Source organism: Protopterus annectens, chromosome 15.part0 (assembly GCF_019279795.1).
Source record: "Protopterus annectens isolate FY-2018-M chromosome 15.part0, PAN1.0, whole genome shotgun sequence".
Classification (NCBI taxonomy): domain Eukaryota; kingdom Metazoa; phylum Chordata; order Ceratodontiformes; family Protopteridae; genus Protopterus; species Protopterus annectens.
Genome location: NC_056749.1, coordinates 96,278,420 through 96,305,942, shown reverse-complemented (window position 1 = coordinate 96,305,942; position 27,523 = coordinate 96,278,420).

The following is a 27,523-nucleotide window of genomic DNA, read 5'->3' as shown; positions in this document are numbered from 1 at the left end:
TCCCTGTCACTGCTGCTCTTTTGTCTTGCCCTTCATCCATTAAGCTGTCTACTTAACAGCTTAGGCCATGCTATAATTTGGCTCCTAGAAAACAAGAAAGTGTAAAGGCTTCTCATCTCCTCTTTGTTGATGATGTAAAACTGTATAGCTCATCAGATGGGGAACTGAAAGCACAACTGCAAGTTGTCAAAACTTTTTCAGATGATATAAGAACATCATTTGGTCTTGATAAATGTGCAAAATCAACCTTTAAAACAGGAAAACTGCAGCACCAAGAAAACATCAGTTTGGGACAAGAATGTGATATAAAAGAACTTGAGCAAGAGGGAGTGTATAAATATGTGAAAATTGATGAACGATTAACAATAAAACATGAACAAATGTAACTAAAACTTAGTAAGGAATACTTTAGAAGACTTAAATTAATCTTGAAAAGAGTGTTGACATCTAGGAACAAAATTCAAGCTATAAACCAATTTGCTCTTCCTGTCCTAACTTACAGTTTTGGCATGACTGACTGGCATGTTGGAGAGATTAGATAGGAAAACAAGGAGGATGATTCATGTTTACCAAATGATTTATAAAAATCAGTACGTACCAAGATTATATATTCCCCATTTTGAAGGAAAGATGGGCCTCCTTGAAACTGATTACATGTATAGATCTGCAATGTGGGACTCCACATATCTGCTGACCTCACAAGACCCAGATGTAGTGAAAGTTTTGAAGCACGAGGAGAATAAATCTAAGATCACTTCCCTGCTTATGTTAGCCAGAAACATATCGGCATCAAGCAGAAATGGAAATCAAACCACAAGTAGATAAAAATCAGGCAGAAACTGAATGAGCCAAAAGACAAAAGAAAGAATATAAGGTGAAGGACCAGATGACAAGTCAAGAAATGTGGGAAATGCATAAATGTAGTTGCAAGTATAGAAAACTTGTGGAAGAACCTCATGTTGGTTAGGAACAAACACAAGAATGGTTAAGGAGAGGCGAATTCAAATCAAGAGACGAAAGGTTAATTAATATTGGTGGCACAAGATAGTGGGCTATGTACACATTGATTTACAAAGTCCATTGAACATGTAGGAGAAACAGACAAATGTAGGTTTTGTAAAACAGAACTGTAAACAGTTGCACACATCGTTGCTGGTTGTGATATACTAATGGCAGAAGGACTGTATACTGAAAGGCATAATAATGTGGCAAAACTGTTGCACTGGGGATTGTGAAAACATTATGGTACCGAAGTGGCTGAAAAACACTGGAAACATGACCCACAAAGCATCATAGAAAATGATGGAGTCTACATCACATGGGATCATCCATTACCAACAGTTCAAGTGATAGATGCTAGGAAACCAGATATAGCGGTCCTAGAAAAGAAGACAAAAGTAGCATTGATCATTGAAATTGCGACACCCAGTGACTACAGTGTATAGCATACAGAGAGACACAAAGTCATAAAATACCAGGATTTGCAGGCAGAAATGAGAGCAATGTGGAAGAAAGATACCAGACCGTTCCAATAATAGTAGCAGCATCGTGTCTCATAAAAAAGAATCTACAATCATATTTAGATATGTTACCAATACATGCAACTCTGTACAAACTGCAGAAGGAGCCATTAGTGGGAACTTCTGGCTAACATCAATGATGTTACATTGTATACATTATATAATGATGTTACAAAACAATGCTAATTTCATGAACTTTAATCGTACTTTGACTTAAGAATGGGGTCTATTCCTGTCATGGTATTAGAAACCCAAAAGTTATGGAGAAATTAAAAAAGAGGGTATAGTTTGCCTTGGTGAATTTTTTTGGTCTGATTTCACCCACTGTGAGTTCTGGTGTTAGTGTCAGCTCGAAGGTGACTGATTTGTGGTCAGATTTAACTAATGAAGGTCTGACAGTTGTCGTAGTGCATCTGTTTGACATGTTAGTGAGGACCAGATCTAGTATGTTTGTTCCTCTTGTTGAGGTATGAACAATCACAAAAACTGATAGGCCAAAGAAGAGCCATAAAGATGATACAGTGGACTATTGAGGATAACAAAAAAATTATGTATTGTTATTATTATGCAAGAAGCCCAGAATTTCCAGAAACAAGATATTCAAAAATATTAAGAGAGAAGTTAGAGGAAAGAAAAATACTTCCACAAGAAAAACTGTCTGAAGCTTCAAATAAAAATGTTTGGTCATTAATACAACAGATTTGTGAAAAAACAGTATATAGATCAAGAAACTTTGATCTGTTTGGAAAAGAAGCATCTGAGGAAGTGTAAAAATATAAACAACAAAACCTAGATATTTTTGAAAAGTATAAAAAAAGAAATATGGACATGGGAAAGAAAGAGAGATTTGATATCATGCAATACTTATGCAAGGGTGAAAGCCAGATTAATCAATATGAAGAAGGCAGCCCCAAAGATATTCGAAGAGAAATACAGGCAAAGGCATCAGGATATGGAAAATTTTACAATAAAAAAAATATCATCACAAAGATGGAATGTGGAAAAGAAGATTAGTAAAGTAGAAGTTAAAAAAATAGAAGTTGAAGTTATGGAGTTCCTGCAAAGTGAAGGATGTAATGTAGAAGGTCTGGTACAGGTTACAATTTGTTCCAGGGCATGTGAGTTAACAAAGTCAAGGACCTTTTTTGCTAGTGAGTTAGGGCTAGAGTAGGTTTCCCAGTTGATGGTGGGATAATTCAAATCCCGGATAACCAGAGTGTTGGGTAATATTTGGATTGTCTCCAGTTTAGTCAAGTAGGCTTTGTGTGTGTCATGGCCCATGGAGGGGGGTGTATAACTGGCTATGACTTGAATGGGGGTCTTACCCACCATAACCTGCGCTTGGAGTAACTCCATGGAGTTGTCCAGTCTAACTAGACAGGAGGTGAATGTATCTCTAATATAGATAGAAACACCACATCCTTTGATTCTCACATGTTCATTTTGCAGTCTGAAGATGTGGAAGGCATGGTAGCCTTGCAAGGGTAGGTACTCTCTGAGGTCTTGAACCAGGTGTCTTGTGACTGCACAAATAACCAAATCTTCCAGTGATAGAAATGCTTCCAGGGTGTGCAATTTTTAGTTTAAGCTCGAAGTGTTTAGCAGCATGACCCTTATTTTGTTATGATTGGCAAATTTCACATTGGTAAGTTTGTTTTCAAGACCTTGCCTAAAAAACACACTAAGGGGGAGGCAAGAGCCTTTGCTCACAGCTGAAAGCCTAGAGGTACCAGGTACAAACCATCTCTGGCAAAGCAGTGAGGTTTGTTGGCCATGGCTTCCCAGGCTGACAGGAACTGGATCCCCTTTCAATGACACTAAAAACTAAGTCAATTATTGACATCAATCATTTTTTGTTTACACTGTGCATCATTCTAGGTGAGGGAAGCATGCTCCTCAAGACTATGGACATACCTGCCTAGGACAGGTACTCAGAGAGCTCAATCATTTCTCGCTTCTTACAGTCCAGTGAGGTACATCTCAAGTTGTTCACTCCTATGTGAGCTATGACAGAGCAATAATGGTGCTTGTTGCTGAGAGATCTGAGTTCCTGCATGATCTGACGAATCCTGGAACAGGACAGGTAGGTGACTGTGACTTTCTCATTGTCCAACCTGGTGAGTGAGACATCCATGTGTCTCACTACTGAGTCTCCAATGAATAGAAAATGTGTTTTTGAGTGTTACACCTTATGGGCTTGGTAGGTAAAACACTGGTGTTGCTATGTGTCATGGGTGCTGTGGGAACTATGTTAGGTATAGCAGTCTTGTGTTTTGGAGGTCTCTGGTGTCTCAGTAGATATTTTGAGAGAACCTCAACTTATGTTGATTTTTGTGTTAGATGCATACTATGTGTATGAGTACTGGTAGTATGTGCACGTGTAGTGATGGGTGGGTTGACAACCTCTTCCATGTTGCTGTTTTAAGTGTGAGAGAATATGGATTCAAGACTCTTGGTGTAGATACATCTCTCACACTTTGTACTAGAGTGAGTTAGTAGAGGGTTGTCAGTGTACATGAGGCAATTGCTACACTGCCTCAAGAGACCCAAGTCAAACAAGGCTGGCAAAAAAACAAGGGTGGTCCAACTGTCCAAAATGCTAGGTTGAAATTATCATTAAGGGGGGCTTTTCAGAATCAATTAAGGAGGAGCTCAGTGGATGGATATTTCTGCCTGTTTTTTTTTTTTTTTTTTGGTAGTTTAATAGGTTTCAGCTCACTAGCAGAATTTCTTTGACTTTGACCAGGAAAGTATTAAGGATGAGGGCTACATTAAAGTGCTAAAGCTGCATCTCAAGGAAAAACTGTTGAACTAATCTGTCCAGCTATGGTGCACAATTGCGCAGCAGTGGGTGGTGCTGTGTGATGCACAAACAATCAGAAACCTGTCAAATGCAGGGCTTAAATACGAGAAGCTAAAAACTTAAAAAAAATGTAAAAAGGTTCAGAATGACCAATGAGCATGCTTACTCTAAGCCCATCCCAAAACAGCTGCCCAGACTGGGTTACCTGGGATAGCTCTATTTTTCAACCTCTGGATATAAAACCAAGCAAACTATCAACATGAATAAAGAATTGCTACATTGAGTATAGGTTCACTGGCAGAATGAAGGTTGGATGGCAAGGTGAAGAATGCATATTCTATATATCCAGGAGGCAAGGTTGAAACACAGCACAATAATGTGTCTTGGCCTGGGATCCAGGATCTACTAATCCGGTAAGGAAAGACTAGCAGTGTGGGAACTGTATTGAAGACTTTAAAGGATGTCATCAGAATCAATAACACTCACATTAATCAGACAGCAGTGTGCTAATGCAGCAATATTCAAAATCTTAGCTTGTGCTCCACAGCAGGGGTGCAATGTTATGAAAAGAGGCCATTTAGGAAGCAGTTGCAGGAACTGTTTGATAAAACAGTACACAGGGTGATCTGAATGCTCACACCAGCACAGACAGAACCATATATGAGAATTTCCTAGGTTCATATGATTTGGGCAACATAAATAATAAAGGAGAAGACATTATTTTCTTTTCTTTTGCCTGACAGCTGGCTTAATAATGTTAAACACGTGCCTCACCAACAGAGACAGTCATAAGATCACATACAAGAATAGAAACCAAAAAGCCAAGTACAAACGAAGTAAGTTAAACTATAAGCAACAGTCTCCACGCTCCAAAATAAGTAAAACGATCCTTTATTGTCAGAGTTCCACACACAAACAGTACTGAAAAGTACTTTTAAAAACACACAGACAAGGAAAATGATTTATTCTTTTACGTTAAGCGCTTTTCGTCCAGATTTTATCCAGACTTCTTCAGACAATCAGAGTAAATTCAAATTGTAGTTTAAATACCCTCGTCATGCAGTGTGAACCTATCAAGTCCATTCTGTTAAAGCACTACTAGTTTAAAGGTATACATTGCCGCTCACATGAGCGTAACTTGAAGTTAACATTATCTTAGTTGCAGTACGAAACTAAATGTCAACTTAAAAAACACATACTGTATTGCTAGGTGCATTACTTGTCATCTGATGCTGTAATCTAATTATATTATACCAAGTGCATCCTATCTAAATCATGTGCTTGTTCTTTAATACTGTATTGTACAGTTTGTGTTATCTTAAAAACCATTTCTGCTGTCCTAAACGGACTCAATAAGTTTGTTTAGACTTTGACTCGGAAACCAGTCTACCTATACTAAGGTTAGTGTCAAATGTAAGTAAATAAATAAGTAACCCTATGTCTTAAACCTATACTATTAAATTATGTACAAAATCAACATGATGTTAGACATCAACAATGTGTCAATACCGAAAAGTATATACTGTATATACATAAAAAATAATGAAAAATATACAATATAATAAAAGCCATACTACCAATTCTTAAAAATTTTCTTAAAATTCTTTCTAAAACTCTTGTAAAGTTTTTATAAACTTTTAAAATAACATTTTTGTAAAGTTTTTATATACATCCCTCAGCGTCTACAAAGTAATGTATGTATGTATATATACATTCTTATAACTACTTCTAACTCTAAAAATGGACCTACCTAACAGACCTGAAAATTTCCACTTTCACCTGAGTAAGCTCTTCAATTTCAAGATACATGAGATGGAATATGTTTCATTGAGTCCTGGTATACTACAGGCATCCAATCGAAGTTGCCAATTAAGCTCACTTCTTTCTAATAGTAGTTTAATCAAACTGTCATCTGTGTACTTATTGTTCACTTCTTGGGTTATATGAGCAATAACTTTAAACTTAAAGACATGATCAGTGTTAAAGTCACAGTGTCTAGCCAGAGCATTATCTAGTTTTTTCTTTTTAATAGCGCAAGTATGCTCATAAATCCTGTCCCTTAATCGACGATCGGTTTTACCGACGTAGAATGCTGGACATTGTTGACATTGGGCTAAATACGCCACTGATCTAGTATTACAGTTGTATTTGTCTCTAATGTAAAAGTTCTCATTTCTAATGACAAAACGTGTTTCACTATCTATAAACGTTTTTCACTATCTGTGTATCTACAGAACTTGCATGCGTCACATCTGTGAGTGCCCACATTGTTCTTATTTGGCTTGTAAGTTGTTTCTAATAAATCTTTCAAGTTGAAACCACGCCTGAAGGTAATAATGGGAAACTCCCCTATTTTGTTAAACAAGTCTTTATCTATTGACAGGTAATACCGATATTTCCTTACTATTCCTTGAATATCTGAGGCTGCTGGACTGTATGTTAAAATAAACGAAAGGGAAAACCTGTTACTTGTATCTCTAGGTTGATCTATTCCTTTTGTAGTCCCACTCACCTCTTGTATTATATGTGGTCCATCTAAAATTAAGCTACTTGTTAATATAACCTTGGGATTATCTAAAATGGGTTTATACACTCCTGTGCTCCTTTTCACTTTTACTTCGTGGAATATGTTTGATAACAACCCATTAGGGTACCCTCCATGCGTAAACATCTCACGCAGTTTCCTACATTCTTCACTAAAGTCATCTTCCATGCTTGTCATTCTTGCTGCTTACACCAGTTGTCCCTTTACTACTGATCTTTTCTGGTGTAGGGGTGTGAGCTAGAGAAGTGCAAGAATGAATTTGAATAGGAGCTTTTCCTATAAAGTTTTGCAGTGTATCTGCATTCCTGTATGTTTTTATACAATTCCACATCCAAAAAGTGAATCTTGTGTTCTTGATAGTTTTTAGTAAACTTCAAAAAGGTCCCTGTGTTGTTAAAAAATTCCACCAAGCAATCGGCTGTGGAACTGTTTCCATTAATTAAAAGGAAAATATCATCCAGGAACCTTGTGTAAAAAACTATTTTTTCCTTCCAAGGACTTGTGAATGAATACAAAGTTAGTTTCCCAATATGCCATCACTAAATTGGAGAAGCTTGCCCCACATGGGGACCCCATAGCAACTCCAATTTTTTGAAGGAACGGTCTGTTGTTGAAGGAAATGTAGTTGTTTTTCAAAATTATGTCCAAAGGTTGCTCTGTCAATCTAAGGTCATTGTCAGTTGCTCCTTTGCTCTTCATAAATTCAGTAACCCATTCTATACCTAGGTCTTGGGGTATGGATGAATATAAGTCACATACATCGACTGTAAGAAAATTTAGTTCTTCTCCAAATACCAGTGTGTTTATTTGCTCTAAAAAAGACCAAGAGTCTTTGCAAATCTGTTTTTCTTTGCTCACATATCTCTTAAGTATTGAGTCCACAACTTTTGCACAAGGGTATGTGATGGACTGTCTTGCATCCACTAGTGCTCTTAAACGTGTGTCAATCAACCCTTTGTGGATTTTAGGTATACCAAATACTTGTGGTAATTTAGGAGATAACATAGTTAAGTAGTGGCTTAAATGTACAGCTATTAACCCGTCAATGAATAGATCGTTAATGAACATTCTGATTCTATTGTATGCTATGTTTAGTTGGTTTATACTGACTTCCTCATATGTGTCCCTTTCTAAAACTAAAAACATTTTCCTGTTGTAGTGTTCTTTATACATCACTACTACCCCTCCTCCTTTATCTGGTTTCATGATCCGTATAGGAAGGCTACGGAAAGATGTTAACAGTTGTTTCTCTTCTTTAGATATGTTTTCATGTTTTACATGTCTTTTGTTGTTTGGTAAAGTTTGCCTGAACTCATGTTCACATAAATACTCAAACATACTAATAATAGGGTTAGATGGTGGGTTAAAGGTACTAGCAACTCTAACTTCGTTTTTACCATATGAAGAGTTCCCCATCAGTACAGTCAGGTTCAACTTATGTATAAACAATTTAAAGTCAATTAATAATTCTGCTAAGTTACACTTGTTTGTTGGAACAAAGGTTAACCCTTTTGAAAACAGTTCAACTAATATTTTGTCTATGAAACATTCAGTGTAATTGTAAATCCTAAAGTCACCATCGGCATTAAGTATTACATTACATAGTGGAAGGTCAGCTGTTCCTGCTACATTTGTCAATTCTTCTTGTTGCTGCGAGTATTGTATGTCTTCCTGGGGGGAAATTGTGCATAGGGGTTCCAGTTGTTCCCCCTCCCCCCTCTGTAGTTTTTTTGTTGTTGTTGCCAATGGTGTTGACTATATTGTTGAGGGGGGGGTTAAACCTTGATAAGTCTGACCCCTCCTATTATCTGCATTCTGTGTGTCAGTTAAATCAACACTTGCATTAATATAGTCTTCACTGTTATTCCCATTCTCCACGAGAATAGAACTAGAATAAGATTCAAACAAGGTAACTGTAACTCCAAATTTGTCATTTATTTGGCAAAATGTGGAGTTTGCCCAGGATACTATATAGGGAAGACTGAAAGGAATTTTAAAAAACACATTTATGCACACCTATATAGTATCAGGAGGAAGGATGTGAACAATGCTCTATATAGACATGTAGAGAAGCAGGGGGTAGAGCACTCTTTTAAGTTTGCCATTTTGGAAAATGTTGCCCTTGACCCTAGAGGAAGCAACATTAAAGCAATATTGGCTTATAAGGAACTATGGTGGCAGCTATTTACTGATGCCTCGACCCCTCCGGGGCTCAACGATTACCTAACCATTAAACCATTATTATCCATTAAATAAATTCATTAACACAATTTTTGTATTTAGATAAGGTCAAGCTTATGACACACAAGGATGTCATTGCTTAATCATTTTTTGTACATAACATATGAAGATTTTAATAACATTTTGTAGTTTTGATGATTGTAGTAATTTTTTTTAATTTTTAATTTTTTTTTTTTTTTGATGATTGTAGTAATTTTCAATTTTTTAGAATAAGTATGTATGTAGGGGATTATGTGTTATTTTTTATTTTTTATGTGAACAATCAGAATGTGTTAGTTTATAATGCATTTGAATACAGTGATGGTTATTATATATTTTTTGACATTTTTATTGGTGTTATATTTGCAGATATTATTTTATATTAATAACAGGACTTTTGGTTGTAAAAAAGTGTTTTAGGTGACATTAGGTGAAGCATATGAGGTATTTTAAGTACAGAATCTTTTGTGCGCCTTGTCACTTTAATACATATAGACTTGGCACCAAACAGAGTATTTAAACTGCATTCTCTCTTTTCATAGTTGTTCTGATGAAGCTCACAGTTGTGTGAGTGAAAGCGCTTAACTCATGGAATATTAAATAAAGATTTTTTAACCATTCAAGTGGTTGGCGTGTTTTTACACAGTATTTGCATCATCGCTAGTGGTTTGGATATTGTTTGTGGGCAGCAAGCGTTGCTGGAGTCTGTGGAGTCAGCGTTCTTCACTTTCCATCTTTTTTGGTATTTTGTTGATGGAACGCTTTACTGGTTCAAGGTTTCAGAAGCGAACTTGTTGACCGTAGTGTGGTAGTGTTTGGACATATACCTTAAAAGGTCCAAACCTTGGTTATTAAAAAGTTCTATCAACTCCTTATGGAAATCGGACCCTTCAATCAAGAACGCAGGGTACGAGCAGTATCTAAGCCCCTTTGGTACAATTTTTACTTTTATACATTTGTTAAAATAATTCAACTCTAATTTAGTTTCTTAATCTTTAAGAGTTTACTATCAAATAATTTCAGCTTTTCAATGACAGTACCATTTCCTTGGTTTAAGCATGTCAGTGTTATTACTTGCCTGCGAGTTTTTCAAGTTTAAATCATCGCTCATCCAGTTAGTAAAATCGTGTGGGCCAGTTAATCCTGGTATTGTGGTACCATCATTGTTGACTACCGTCGGGTTATCATTTGTACCATTTTCTTCAGATAAATTTCTTTCCTGTAGGTTACTGGTAAAATGCTGATTGAATCCTGTTGTTTGAATATGGTGAGTAGAAGATGCTGAGGAGGTTACATCCACTCCAGAAGAACTGGAGTGTAAACTGGTTACCAAGTCAACTCTTGCTTTAAGGCGTTCCAAACACTCGTTCATTAATTCAAGTAATTTTCTAAGTTCCAGCGCACTTTTAATTTTAACTTTTAACTTGCACTGGAACTTAGAAAATTGCCACATTGTTTACATGACTAATTGTATTTTATTTTATTTTATTTTACAAATTGGTTTTAAATACTATTTTAAATCAGTTGAAATTTAAGTGTATATTTTGTTTCCATCATCATACATACATTTTTTTCTTATTTTTATTTTTTTCATGATTCTTTTTCCCACTTTATTCAAAATGACGTGTAATAACAATACTAACTAATTATACAATTATATAGGTTTTTAGGGTTCTTGTACACAGACCTGAAGAAGTCTAGATGGACAAAAGCGATCTTTGTTAACAATAGGTTATGAAAATAGAAATTGATTTTTACATGCATAATGTATATGTATATATTTATATATATTTTTTGATTGCCAAATGAACTTAGGTTGATATATTTCCAGCCATGTAGTATATTGTCTTGGATAAAATCACAGACTTAATAATCTACTTAATAATTTGGTTAAATAAGAGGTACCACATCATTATATAATTTTATTTAAAGTACGTAAGGGTTATATATTATTATGACAGCTACTAAGTAGGGCAGGACCAGCTCGAATGTCACACTGATGAGGGAAGGGATGTGAATTTAACATGTGTACCAATAACACTTTGTTTTACAGCACAACAAACCACTCCCATGCCTGATAAAAGGTATATATATATATATATATATATATATATATATATATATATATATATATATATATATATATATATATTTAGAAAGCTTGTGAGGAAATTAATACAGATCCTCACTATAGCAAAATCACAATTTACATGTGAAATGAATTTATAAACAGTTTTATGTTGTAAAACCTACTAAATAACATATATATGTGAACTGGAGTACTGCATTAAGACCAGATGTGAGGTGTCATTGTAATAAAGTGGTGAAATCCCCCAAGAAACACAAGTACCCCATACAGTGTACGTACACATGAATCACACATACTAAACAAATGTATAACATGTAATGAATGATAAATCAATGCCAAGCATCAAATAGTGTGCAAATTTAAAAATAAGCAAAGTTAAGTATTGCACACCTCTGCTTACTAGGTGCAAGTATTGCGTAGCCCAGCTAAATCGATTTGCCCACTGGTATGCCCCTTTAAGCAATGCCAACCTTAGGTAAGCAGGATTGCCTATAGCTTAGCATTTTCAAAACTGTCCAATCCTGGCAAAGGGTAGAAAATCAGCCCTATTTAAACCTCACAGGCAGGAATGCAGCTCATAACTGGTTGCAGCTTTCTCCAGTAGGCACAATGGCTTCCAAGCACAGTGCTGGGGCATCCAGGAGGTCAACGTTATGGCAGGACTCCTGGTAAATGACCATGAAGAGAGACTGTTGCAGGGCCAGTACCAGGGGTCCCAATATAAAACGGAAGCCTGGGACCATCTCACCCGTGACCTCACCAGTGCCACTGACATCCCTATGCCGACCTGAAATGGAGGAAGAGGGAGCTCTTGGATCAGTGGATCCAGAAGCTAGGCAGGGTGATGTCCAAGCAGTGTGTAAGTACTCATTCTACTACCTGTTTAATAATTGCCAGCTCATGTATATTATGGATAGGTATGGCTAAATATTCCTCTTATGTCTTTGACAGTGGCAGCGGAGCAGGCTGTGAATTAGGATGCCCATGCATGTGAGCTTTAAAGGCTGCATCGCTAGGCAGGTTGGTAATAATCTTGCATGTACTGTCATAATAAATAAATCTAAAAGTAGTAGAAAGTTAATTGCCAGTGTAAAACCTGTATTGTGTATGGGATGCACTGAATAAACCAGACAATATGGCAGGAAGTGTCTCATATAGGTTGCATGTAAATAAAAGGGTAACAGCCTGGAAATAAAGGTCTAACTCCTGGACTGCTTGTGTTTACTCTGGTATCATATGGTAATGTAGTGTTGCATTCTCTTAATAGTACTGTTGTATTAAGCACTGTTACCCACACTGTGCTACATAAATAAAATGTGTAGGAATGTCTGTGTACAACTGTTGTAATCACAAGGTCATATTGTACAACTGAGGGAGACAGACAGAAAACAGTGAAAAGATACACAACAAAATCCAAATAGCACTCGCAACTGAGACGTAAAATGTTGTATTTTTAGCACACACAGCCAAGGTTCAAATCCTGGGATTGGTAGTAAGCTTTATGCAGAATCATATCCCTCAACTGTACAGATTTGTTCAGAATGTCCAGATAATTGGCCCATATTCACTGCCTGTTACCCTGTCCCCCTGGCAAATCAGTGTGATGATCTCTGACATTTAAGCAGCATTTAATGACATATAACTGACTGTCAGACCTGTAAATATTCACAAAATGTATATGAAAACAAACCTGTCATTGTAGCAACAAACCAAAGGTTTATGAGGGTAATTGTCAAAATATGTCCCAGTTTCACCTGCATGTTGTCAAGCCTTGACCAGAGTGTGTGCAATAAGAGATTAAGAGGTATGTGCATAGCAACAACCACGAATTTGGGAATATGCGTAGAAACAGTCAGATAGTGTTAACAAACAAATATCATCACAGGTATACCAAGTAAGAGGTGTATACTGCAGGTAAAACAGTTTATGCATATAGTTGTCTACAAACATACCACTGTCCAAACTAAGGCCATAGGGTAGTGTAATAATACCTCTCAGGTACAGATTACAGCAGTGACTAAGAAAGTATTAAGAACTGCAGGGATATACAAGTTGTTAATTGACATCTCCCCACCCCCCCACCATATCTGCATCAATAATCTAAACACACAACTCAATGGGTATGTGTACAATTAAATCTACTGTTGGGACATATGCCCTATTGTTTGATAAATATTGAAATTTGTTTCTATGCATGTGCTATGTTGAAATACTCCCACATTGGTGGCATGCTGCCATCAATGTAACCTGCATGCTGTTGTAATGGCCACTGTGGTTCCATATATGCATGCGTTCTGTTTGCTATGTAACTGTTCCATATCTGGTGTTTTAGGTTAATGGAAATATCTATGCATGCTGTTATACCTAATCCTGGAATGTGTTGACTATTACTAACTCACATGTTTTAAAATTGAAACACCATAGCACTTTTGGGATGGCCGTTCCCAGTGGACCCACATCTCCCACCTCATCTGGCCATGGCACAAGCACATCTGGGGCCCACCCCCAGGATCTCCTCGTCTGCTGGTCCTGCACCACCTTCGGGTGGAACAACCTCAGGGGATGGGGCTTGCCCCCCTTGGAGCAGGCGTGAACAGGAAACTGTCACCCATTGTCAGCTCCAGGGTCTGGTGCATAGTGATCTCTGCAGGGAATTCGGAGATCAGCTACACCAGCTTGAGGGCTGCATGGCACATTTAGAGGCTCAGCCTGCCCCTCCTACCCAGCCCCCAGCACAGCCACCTTTGGGGCCATGAAGGTGCAGTGGTGATTACCCTTTGTGGGGTGTCAGACCCACTGTTTCCATTTGGGGGCTCATGGGCTTCCGACTTCCAAACACCCCTCCCCATCCAAGGTCTTTACCCCCCACATGTGTCATATACCTCCACTGTATGCTGTCTTGTCTGTCTTGTCTTGTCTGAAGAAATGGGCAGCTATGAACCTTCCCTACACCTGTCCTGCACATCCCTAGCTATTTTCCCTACTGCATTTCCCTCTTTATGCCCCTTTTTCACCACTTTCCTATCAACTCTTTTTATTTTCTTTTAAAGAAATTAGCATAGGGGTAAGTGGGAGTAAGCACTTTTAAGCAATGTCAATAGAACTAGAATAAGATTCAAACAAGGTAACTGTAACTCCAAATTTGTCATTTATTTGGCAAAATGTGGAGTTTGCCCAGGATGCTATATAGGGAAGACTGAAAGGAATTTAAAAAAAACACGTTTATGCACACCTATATAGTATCAGGAGGAAGGATGTGAACAATGCTCTATATCGACATGTAGAGAAGCAGGGGGTAGAGCACTCTTTTAAGTTTGCCATTTTGGAAAATGTTGCCCTTGACCCTAGAGGAAGCAACATTAAAGCAATATTGGCTTATAAGGAACTATGGTGGCAGCTATTTACTGATGCCTCGACCCCTCCGGGGCTCAACAATTACCTAACCATTAAACCATTATTATCCATTAAATAAATTAATTAACACAATTTTTGTATTTAGATAAGGTCAAGCTTATGACACACAAGGATGTCATTGCTTAATCATTTTTTGTACATAACATATGAAGATTTTAATAACATTTTGAAGTTTTGATGATTGTAGTAATTTTTTTTAATTTTTAAATTTTTTTAAATTTTTTTTGATGATTGTAGTAATTTTTATTTTTTTAGAATAAGTATGTATGTAGGGGATTATGTGTTATTTTTTATTTTTTATGTGAACAATCAGAATGTGTTAGTTTATAATGCATTTGAATACAGTGATGGTTGTTATATATTTTTTGACATTTTTATTGATGTTATATTTGTAGATATTATTTTATATTAATAACAGGACTTTTGGTTGTAAATAAGTGTTTTAGGTGACATTAGGTGAAGCGTATGAGGTATTTTAAGTACAGAATCTTTTGTGCGCCTTGTCACTTTAATACATATAGATTTGGCACCAAACGGAGTATTTAAACTGCATTCTCTCTTTTCATAGTTGTTCTGATGAAGCTCACAGTTGTGTAAGTGAAAGCGCTTAACTCATGGAATATTAAATGAAGATTTTTTTAACCATTCAAGTGGTTGGCGTGTTTTTACACAGTATTTGCATCATCGCTAGTGGTTTGGATATTGTTTGTGGGCAGCGAGCGTTGCTGGTGTCTGTGGAGTCAGCGTTCTTCACTTTCCATCTTTTTTGGAATTTTGTTGAATGAACGCTTTACTGGTTCAAGGTTTCAGAAGCCAACTTGTTGACCGTAGTGTGGTAGTGTTTGGACATATACCTTAAAAGGTCCAAACCTTGGTTATTAAAAAGTTCTATCAACTCCTTATGGAAATCGGACCCTTCAATCAAGCCCGCAGGGTACGAGCAGTATCTAAGCCCCTTTGGTACAATTTTTACCTTTATACATTTGTTAAAATAATTCAACTCTAATTGTAGTTTCTTAATCTTTAAGAGTTTACTATCAAATAATTTCAACTTTTCAATGACAGTACCATTTCCTTGGTTTAAGCGTGTCAGTGTTATTACTTGCCTGCGAGTTTTCCAAGTTTAAATCATCGCTCAACCAGTTAGTAATATCTTGTGGGCCAGTTAATCCTGGTATTGTTGTACCATCATTGTTGACTACCGTAGGGTTATCATTTGTACCATGGCGTTCTCCAGATAAATTTCTTTCCTGTAGGTTACTGGTAAAATGCTGATTGAATCCTGTTGTTTGAATATGGTGAGTAGAAGACGCTGAGGAGGTTACATCCACTCCAGAAGAACTGGAGTGTAAACTGGTTACTGAGTCAACTCTTGCTCTAAGGCGTTCCAAACACTCGTTCATTAATTCAAGTAATTTTCTAAATTCCAGCGCACTTTTAATTTTAACTTTTAACTTGCACTGGAACTTAGAAAATTGCCACATTGTTTACATGACTAATTGTATTTTATTTTATTTTATTCTACAAATTGGTTTTAAATACCATTTTAAATCAGTTGAAATTTAAGTGTATATTTTGTTTCCATTATCATACATACATTTTTTCTTATTTTTATTTTTTTCTGGTTCTTTTTTCCACTTTATTCAAAATGATGTGTAATAACAATACTAACTAATTATACAATTATATAGGTTTTTAGGGTTCTTGTACACAGACCTGAAGAAGTCTAGAAGGACGAAAGCGATCTTTGTTAACAATAGGTTATGAAAATAGAAATTGATTTTTACATGCAAAATGTATATATATATATATTTTTGATTGCCAAATGAACTTAGGTTGATATATTTCCAGCCATGTAGTATATTGTCTTGGATAAAATCACAGACTTAATAATCTACTTAAGAATTTGGTTAAATAAGAGGTACCACATAATTATATAATTTTATTTAAAGTACATAAGGGTTATATATTATTATGACAGCTACTAAGTAGGGCAGGACCAGTTCGAATGTCACATTGATGAGGGAAGGGATGTGAATTTAACATGTGTACCAATAACACTTTGTTTTACAGCACAATAAACCACTCCCATGCCTGATAAAAGGTATATATATATATATATATATATATATATATATATATATATATATATATATATATATATATATATATATATTTATATATATATCTATAAAAGCTTGTGAGGAAATTATTACTCTATTTTTGTTTTACTTGGATCGCTTGTCTGTGTACTTAATAATGGATTTTCGACTAGAAACAGACTGCCTGCCTTGCTTGGATTGCTTTCAAATACTTAGTAATGTTGTACAATTATATATTTTCTATTATTACTTTTTGTTTTGTTTTGACTTAAGATGAGTTTACGTTCGCTACTTCTGCTACTATTGTCTGATCTGATTAATATACAGTGATTAACTAGAAATATATGGACTGAAAATCTACCACACAGGGAAGTTTCTTACACTGTGATGTATTTCATTTAGAGACTGCAGCATTCAAAGACCATATTCTAGCTGAGCCAGTAAGACACCTTTACCTGTGACATTCCTACAAGATCCAAAATGAAAAGAAAAGATCCTATTAGCCTATTAACCCATAATAGGAGAGATTTGATTTTTATGTGTATTCCAGAAGGAGATGGAAATTTAGGAAGTAGTCCAAGAAAATCCATAGGTATTTGAATGATGTAACAATACTGTTATTCAAATGACTGAGAAATTGTATGTCTCTGGAGATGGAAGTGAGCTTTTGACTATTACAAAAAAGCTTTACCTGTCTTATGAAGTACTTGTTTATCATTGGAACATTGAATAAGGGCATGAAAATCATTCTGGCATTTGAGTTCAAGAGAAGGACAGAGTAGTTGGAGTGGAACAGGACCATGTCATCAGCATAAAGCAGGAGAGTAATATGGGGTAAGAGGTGCCAGAACAGACCCCTGGGGAGGCACTTCTGTAGAGGGACTGGTGGAGAAGTTAATGAGTTAGGATTCCATGAGAAGTGGCAGAGAGTTAGTTTTTGCACCAGGGTGGTGTGTCATCACTAATGCTTCTTTCGGTGAGATGGTCTAGGAGAAGTGAATGATCGGCAATATCAAAGACTTTGGTATGGTGAATAAAAATGGCTCCAGTAAATAGGCCTTTGTCATTCCAAGAAAACTATTGTCACTGAGTGTCCAGATAGATGTGGGCATACTGTAACCAGGCCAAAGGCCATGCTGCTTTTGAGAGAAAAGGTGATATTGGTTGATGTACTAAGTGAGTTCCAAGCAAAGTACCAATTAAAGTAATTTTTCCATAATCTCTCCTAGGGTAGGGAGAATAGAAATGGAGTGGAAGTCCGAGCAATTGGAGGATTAAATAGATTATAGAGGGGGTTTATAATGGCATTTTTCTAAATATTAGGCATAATATTAAGTTTAATACACAGGTTATAAATGTGTTTCAGTGGGGTTATGATGTCTCTACAATGATAAATAAACCATGGGTGGATGTTGTCTGTTTTAGGGGGTATCAAAATTAATCTGCTTGAGCAGAGAGTGAATGACTTTGGATGTGATACTTTGGAAGTAGAATGAAGGGATGTATGTAGGGGAGGTGGGGGCAGCAGACGCAGTTAGGAAATGGCTATAGAAATAGATGGGAAGGTTACTGAAATGAGAAAGGAAATCAGATGCAGCTGGGAGTAGCATTGTCTGTTTATGGAAGTACCTATTTATTTAGAGTGCTAACTCTCACTATAGTGCACGCAGTAGTTACTGTTTCTGTAGTGCATCTTATACTACAATGGTGGATTCACTGAGAGGAATAGCTAACAATACCAGCAGCCAGTCTTTCCCCACAACTGCCATGCTTTTGGCAGTACAACAAAAGGCAGTTTTCTATCTTTATTTGGAAGCATTCAAATCAAGACTAAAAATCAGAATATTACCGTACCACCAAGTGCCTGTTGTGGGTCACCGTTTTGATTAAACTATAACAGCAATGTATGGTTGTGTGGTTCAAGGTTGAAAATGTGTGGGGTCTACAGATGAAATGCTTGTTCCTGATGCTTGTTTTTGTAATTGCAGCTTTGGAAGACTAATGTATATTTGGATGAGACTGGCTAGAACATAAATACATTAATGCAACCATTAATTTTTTATCCTGGCAGGGATAGTCCAGATACTATGAGTGGAGACTGGGTATGGGGACTGTCTGTTAATAAAATTATAATTCTAGTTTTGCAGGATTAGTGTGTATTTTGGAGAAGCAAGCTGGAAAACTAGCTGCGACTACTGTTTCTGGAAAGCAAAAATACACAGATTTAACCATTATTTACTTTTATCTTGGTTGTGTTATGACAGACTTGGTGGGTAGATTCTAGGTGTATGGACTGTCAAAGAATGACTGTTGTAAATCTAACTTTACAGGGCTTTTGGGTGAGGCAAACCAGGATACAAGCTGTGACTTTTACATCTGTAAAACAAAAATACATTATGTAGCCACATTATTGTTTTTCCTGCCAGAGTCAAACTAGATTCTATAGAGCAGACAATGAGTATGGGGTCTGTCTGTGGATGAGATGAATGGCCTTCTTCTTTTTGTTTTTCTACTTCTAGCTTTGCAGGATTAATGTGTATTTAGGTTAATAAAGCTGGAATACAAGCTGTGACTTTTGTTTTTGTGAAACAAAAATATAGTAATGTGACCATTTTTTTTTAATCCTGGCAGGGTCAAACCAGATATGTTTATATAAGTAATGGGAATGGGGAGCTGACTGTGGGTGAAATGACTGGCCCTGCTGCTTGGGTTATGTAAGTAGAAATACAAGCAGTAACTATTGTTCCTGCAAAACAATAATACATTCATTTAATAAATATGATTTGATCCCGGCAGGATCAGTCTAGATACTCTGGGCAGGCAATGGATATGTGGGGTGCGTGTTGACAAGACTGTAATAAAAATTTAATTCTGGCTTTGTAGGACTAACATGTATATTTCAGAAGCAAGCTGAAATGCTAGCTGTACCTAATGTTTCTGTGAATAAAAAAATCATATATCCACTATTTATTTAGTTTTATCTTGGTAGGGTCAAAACAGATACCCACAATATGGTACTGAGTAAAGCGGATGTGAATTAAATTATTCCCCAGGATTCAGTAAGGTTCAGTGCAGGAACAGATTATTCCTGCATGGAAACGACTGTTTAAGAACAGCACGGCAGTGCGCCATGCATAGTTATGAAGGCGCTGCCTTTGCTCCTAAAAAGACATGGATCATGGGCGAGTGCAGGGGACGTGTCTGGGAGCAAAGCTCTCACAATATACATGCCCCTGCACTCAAGAATTGCCGTTCAGCAATTACAATGAGTGAGAATGCTCATAGGGGGTTGCATACCTCTCAAATGTACAGATCTTCACAGAATGTCCAGATTTTTTTGCTCATACTTTTGGCCTGTACCTCATTTGTCCTGGCAAATCACAGGGATGATCTCAGGATTGAAGTTGTTAAATAATGGCATACATTTGAGTTTCAGACTCCAAATCCTACAGAAAAGTTATATTAAAACAAATCCTGTTACTCTAGCAACTTTCTTAAGTTTATGAGAGCAACATTTAAAATATGTCCCTAGTTGTACCTCATTTTGTCAGGCTTTGTCCAGATATTTTGCATGAAGAGGTTGAGAGGTATGGGAGGTTGCTAGGATGTCTGCCAAATGTGCAGATGCATGCAGAAATCCACAGCAATAAGTGAAACCTATCCCTTCTTAGAGAAAATAACACTAGAAATTTTTTTTATCAAACAGATTAAATTTAACAGTAGCTGCACAGGTTTGCCCATTGCTTAGCTATGCATACTGTAGCTCAAATAGCACAAGAAGATAAATAGCAAGATACATTCAGTTAAAGCAGTAATGCAACAGTGTAGTGGTCAGAGCATTTGCTTTGTGAGCAGTCATTCTCGGTTCGATCCTCACTGTAGTACATTCCATTTTCCATGTGAAAGCAATTTATGAACATTTTTTTGCTGTATAACCTACTAAATAACAAATATTTGTGAACTGGAGTACTGCATTATGTGAGGTGCCGTTGTAATAATGTGGTAAAATCCACAGATAAACACATGTGCCCCATACAGTATATGTACACATGAATCAGGGATACTAAACAAAGTTATAATGTGTAATGAATGATAAATCCATGCCATACAGCAAATAGTGTAAAAAATGTATACCGTGTCCAAATCTACCACTTTCCCATGACCCGTGTAGTAAGTGGGTTTAAGCATGTTTGCAGGGGTAAGCAATGCCTACACAGGTTAAGCAATTTAGAAGCTTAGTATAGGAAACTGTAACCAGAAGTTAGCATTGCTTACCATTGCGCAAACCCATGCAAACCTGCTTACAACTGCTTAAAAGTGCCTTAATCACTCTGTATCCAACAGCCCCTGTTCTGCCCAGCAACAAAATAAACAGCCATTGCAGGTCTTGAACCCAGGACCCTGTACACTATAGTCACAGCAGTTAACCAGCAAGCCATCACAGCTATACATAAAATTGAGGTATACCCAAACAGATCCTCACTATAGCAAAATCACAATTTACATGTGAAATGAATTTATAAACAGTTTTATGTTGTATAACCTATTAAATAACATATATATGTGAACTGGAGTACTGCATTAAGACCAGATGTGAGGTGTCATTGTAATAAAGTGGTGAAATCCCCCAAGAAACACAAGTACCCCATACAGTGTACGTACACATGAATCACGCATACTAAACAAATGTATAACATGTAATGAATGATAAATCAATGCCAAGCATCAAATAGTGGCAAATTTAAAAATAAGCAATGTTAAGTATTGCACACCTCTGCTTACTAGGTGCAAGGAATGCGTAGCCCAGCTAAATCGATTTGCCCACTGGTATGCCCCTTTAAGCAATGCCAACCTTAGGTAAGCAGGTTTGCCTATAGCTTAGCATTTTCAAAACTGTCCAATCCTGGCAAAGTGTAGGAAATCAGCCCTATTTACACCTCACAGGTGGGAATACAGCTTATAACTGGTTGCAGCTTCCTCCTGTAGGCACAATGGCTGGTGTCAGAGAAGGATCGGGCTTCCAAGCGCAGCGCTGGGGCATCCAGGAGGTCAACGTCATGGCAGGACTCCTGGTAAAATACCATGAAGAGAGACTGCTGCAGAGCCAGTACCAGGGTTCCCAATATAAAGCGGAAGCCTGGGACCATCTCACCCGTGACCTCACCAGTGCCACTGACATCCCTATGCCGACCTGAAATAGAGAAAGAGGGAGCTCTTGGATCAGTGGATCCAGAAGCTAGGCAGGGTGATGTTCAAGCAGTGCGTAAGTACTCATTCTACTACCTGTTTAATAATTGCCAGCTCATGTATATTATGGAAAGGTATGGCTAAATATTCCTCTTATGTGTTTGACAGTGGCAATGGAGCAGGCTGTGAATCAGGATGCCCATGCGTGTGAGCTTTAAAGGCTGCATCGCGAGGCAGGTTGGTAATAATCTTGCATGTACTGTCATAATAAATAAATCTGAAAGTAGTAGAAAGTTAATTGCCAGTGTAAAACCTGTATTGTGTGTGGGATGCACTGAATAAACCAGACAATGTGGCAGGAAGAGTCTCATATAGGTTGCATGTAAATAAAAGGGTAACAGCCTGGAAATAAAGGTCTAACTCCTGGACTACTTGTGTTTACTCTGGTATCATATGGTAATGTAGTGTTACATTCTCTTAATAGTACTGTTGTATTAAGCACTGTTACCCACACTGTGCTACATAAATAAAATGTGTAGGAATGTCTGTATGCGACTGTTGTAATCACAAGGTCATATTGTACAACTGAGGGAGACAGACAGAAAACAGTGAAAAGATACACAACAAAATCCAAATAGCACACTCAACTGAGATGTAAACTGTTGTATTTTTAGACAACACACAGCCATGGTTCAAATCCTGGGAGTGGTAGTAAGCTGTATGCAGAATCATATCCCTCAACTGTACAGATTTGTTCAGAATGTCCAGATAATTGGTCCATATTCACTGCCTGTTACCCTGTCCCCCTGGCAAATCAGTGTGATGATCTCTGACATTTAAGCAGCATTTAATGACATATAACTGACTGTCAGACCTGTAAATATTCACAAAATGTATATGAAAACAAGCCTGTCATTGTAGCAACTCACCCAGTTTTACCTGCATGTTGTCAAGCCTTGACCAGAGTGTGTGCAATAAGAGATTGAGAGGTATGTGCATAGCAACAACCTGGAATTTGGGAATATGCATAGAAACAGTCAGATAGTGTTAACAAACAAATATCATCACAGGTATACCAAGTAAGAGGTGTATACTGCAGGTAAAACAGTTTTTGCATATAGTTGTCTACAAACATACCACTGTCCAAACTAAGGCCATAGGGTAGTGTAATAATACCTGTAAGGTACAGATTACAGCAGTGACTAAGAAAGTATTAAGAACTGCAGGGATATACAAGTTGTTAATTGACATCTCTCCCCCCTACCACCATATCTGCAACAATAATCGAAATACACAACTCAATGGGTATGTGCACAATTAAATCTAATGTTGGGACACATGCCCTATTGTTTAATAAATATTGAAATTTGTTTCTATGCATGTGCTATGTTGAAATACTCCCACATTGGTGGCATGCTGCCATCAATATAACCTGCATGCTGTTGTAATGGCCACTGTGGTTCCATATATGCATGTGTTCTGTTTGCTATGTAACTGTTCCATATCTGGTGTTTTAGGTTAATGGAAATATCTATGCATGCTGTTATACCTAATCCTGGAATGTGTTGACTATTACTAACTCACATGTTTTAAAATTGAAACACCATAGCACTTTTGGGAAGGCCGGTCCCAGTGGACCCACTTCTCCCACCTCATCTGGCCATGGCACGAGCACATCTGGGGCCCACCCCCGGGATCTCCTCATCTGTTGGTCCTGCACCACCTTCGGGTGGAACCACCTCAGGGGATGGGGCATGCCCCCCTTGGAGCAGGCGTGAACAGGAAACTGTCACCCATTGTCAGGTCCAGGGTCTGGTGCGTAGTGAGCTCTGCAGGGAATTCGGAGATCAGCTACACCAGCTTGAGGGCTGCATGGCACATTTAGAAGGTCAGCCTGCTCCTCCTACCCAGCCCTCAGCACATCCACCTTTGGGGCCATGAAGGTGCAGTGGTGATTACCCATTGGTGGGGTGTCAGACCCACTGTTTCCATTTGGGGGCTCACGGGCTTCCGACTTCCAAACACCCCTCCCCATCCAAGGTGTTTACCCCCCACATGTGTCATATACCTCCACTGTATGCTGTCTTGTCTGTCTTGTCTTGTCTGAAGAAATGGGCAGCTATGAACCTTCCCTACACCTGTCCTGCACATCCCTACCTATTTTCCCTACTGTATTTCCCTCTTTCTGCCCTTTTTCACCACTTTCCTACCACACCTTTTTATTTTCTTTTAAAGAAATTAGCATAGGGGTAAGTGGGAGTAAGCATTTTTAAGCAGCAGTAAGCGAGTTTAATTCTGTCTGTGTGGTGTTAAGCAATGCACACACAGAATAAGCATTTTTGAAGCTAACTCTCTTTAAGCATATGTAACCAGAAGTTAGCATTGCTTACCATTGCGCAAACCCACTTACAACTGCTTAAAAGTGCCTTAGTCACTCTGTATCCAGCAGTCCTTGTTCTGCACAGCAACAAAATAAACAGCCTTTGCAAGTCTCAAACCCAGGACCCTGCACACCATAGCCAAAGTGATTTACTACTAGGCAATGTCAGATACAAATACCTCTGATGCTTTCTCAAATATATCATCCAGCACAGTCATTCAACAGTAGAGGAAATGTATTTATATATGTAGATGTATATATATATATATATATATATATATATATATATATATATATATATATATATATATGTAAATGTCTACATATATATGTGTGTATATATATATATATATATATATATATATATATATATATATATATATATATATATATATATATATATATATATATATATATATATATATATATATATATCTATCTATATATATATATATATATATATATATATATATATATATATATATATATATATATTAGGTATATAAGAGAACAGAACAAATACATATATGACCAAAAGCACCATTAATGGGGGTGAAGGGGCCCTCTTGTAATTATTGATATCATCCCCTCCTCCACAGCCAAACAGATCTGCCTTGCAGCACAATACCAACACGTGCAAGTCTCTTACCCATGACCCTACACAACATGGCCACAAGAAGTTAACAGTAATCCATCCCACCTGTACAATGTCAGGATGATATCAATAAGATATCATGCAGTACAGTCTGACTACCATAGGGAATGTACAGTGTGGAACAATAAACATTCCAATGATACATACACACACACACACACACACACACACACACACACACACACACACGCACACACACACATATTCAGACACACACACACACACACACACACACACACACACACACACACATATATATATATATATATATATATATATATATATATATATACATAGATATAGGTATATATGTATATACACATACACACACACATATACATATATTACTACGTATAGATATGTATAAGAAGATACATATTTAGAGGGGGCACAGCATATGGAACAGACAGTATTCCTACAGTTGCCACCTTTTAAAATGGCCGGTGTTTGATTCTCTCATACAAAAGGCAATTATTGCATGAAACATATACCCACAGAGAAGTCAAAGGATATGACACCACACACAAGTTTGCATACATAGAAACCTTTATTTGTGTACTATTTCAGTTGTATATGCCATGCTATATATCTGTTAGGTGTTTGAAATACATACTGAGTAATGCTACTCTCAAGCAAAACATTTTATACAGTAATCTGAAAACATAACATATGTTGCTGTCCAGGCCAAGGCCTTCAAGTAGTACAACAGTAAAGAAACACTGGCCTGGATGATAAGAATCAATCAACAGTAAGTAATGCATATGTAGTTCAGCAGCCTACAATTACACTCTGTACTCAACCCCTAGGAGGAAAAGAACAATGAAGATGTATCTGTTACATAATAATGCTTAACATAAAACATCACTATCACACTGACAAACAGAACAGTCTGTAAGACAGTAAGCACTATCCCACCAATGTTCCCAAGGTGTAATGTATGGAAATTTACAGCCATATACCTTAAGGTGTCTTACTACTGATATCCCTCACATGTTGTAACAGCCTAGGTGATATATGGTGCATACCCCTCCCTCATAGAATGACTTACAGGGACATATAACAGTGTTACATACACTGACCTCTGTACTGTACAAAGACACACACATTTTGTCCAGCTGTAGCCCACATATATATGGACCCTAGCCTACAATATGTGTGGGGACCACAACATCACCGGAATGATGGCAGGAATGGAACCACAATATAATCACAGGCCACTACATAACAACCTCTTACTGCATGACATATGGACAAAGCCTGGAATATAGGTGGAGAACAGAGGCTGGAACACAGGGCCATATTTGCAATATTGTTGTTATACACTGAGAAAGTTGCTGGTGTTACAGGATTGGTTGCTACATACCCTTATTCAGGAATATGAAGTCAGAAACACACATGGATGTAGCCATGTACTGATAGCACTCAACAGACAGAATGCCAGTGATATATCTGAGACAAGACCTGTGTGGTGGACAGACAAAACATAACAGCCAATCCTCTGGCCATCATGTGGATAGGCCCACAGTTGAGAGCTATGGAGACAGACCGCATTTCATGCTAAACTGGCATGTACACACAAGCCCTTTAATACTAGCAGTATACAATGCATATAACAACAGTACTCACACTGTCTGTAGGTCTGGAACCTTATACAAATATGTAGTTGGCCTGTGTCTGCAACTCCTCTTGTAAAAGGTATTGCTACCTGCTGTCTGTAACACTGCTGCCCACACACAGGAAGGATGTCCTCCATACAGGAAAGGTAAAGAGACCTCACCCACATGACTTAGTAATTTATAGTAGTGGGTTGCCATGACAGTGGTAATTGGAAATACTACACAGCAGGCCACATGCAGGTAGCAAGTGGTGGACACTGACTGGTGCAGAGGCTATCACCTGATCATGTGCATCACCTACAAAATCCATGCTGCAATCTATTCAAAGCAGCTCAATCCATATAGTGGAGAGACACAGAGAGAGAAAGAGAAAAATAAAACAAACAAACAAACAAACATCCAGTAAATAATAAGTTGTTCAACAACTGAACCTACAGACATCCCAAGGTAACCAAGGGGACACAGCAAACTGTATCCAGAAGAGACAAGAATCCCACAACATGTATGTGAAGCATATATGCATGTAATTGAATGTAGTACTTGGTCTATAATAATGGGATAGATGATGTGGAGTGATTTATATGTAACATCATGAGTTGTTGTAATGATGTACTGCTGAACAACTGCTATGGACAACAGTGTCTGGCCCTGTGGGCAGTGGGCTATACCTGTCAACTGTGCAGATCAGCACTGAATGACAAGATGTAGATCATCATAGTGTGTGTTATGTACTGCAAGACATGTATATTAGTGTGGCCAATAGCTGGTAGTGGAAGTAATGCCTTTATGATGGACACATGAGTTTCTGAGCCCACCACTTGCAGTACAGTCATGTTAATGTGTAATGTAGCATGCACAAATGACATAGGTGTGTAATAGGCTTACTTGCAATCTGTCCCTATATACACACCCCTAATGTTAGGCTGTGTCCACATGTGACACCTATCTGTGTTGTAGCAAGGCAGAACAGTGCAGCTGTGCAGAAAGGAGAG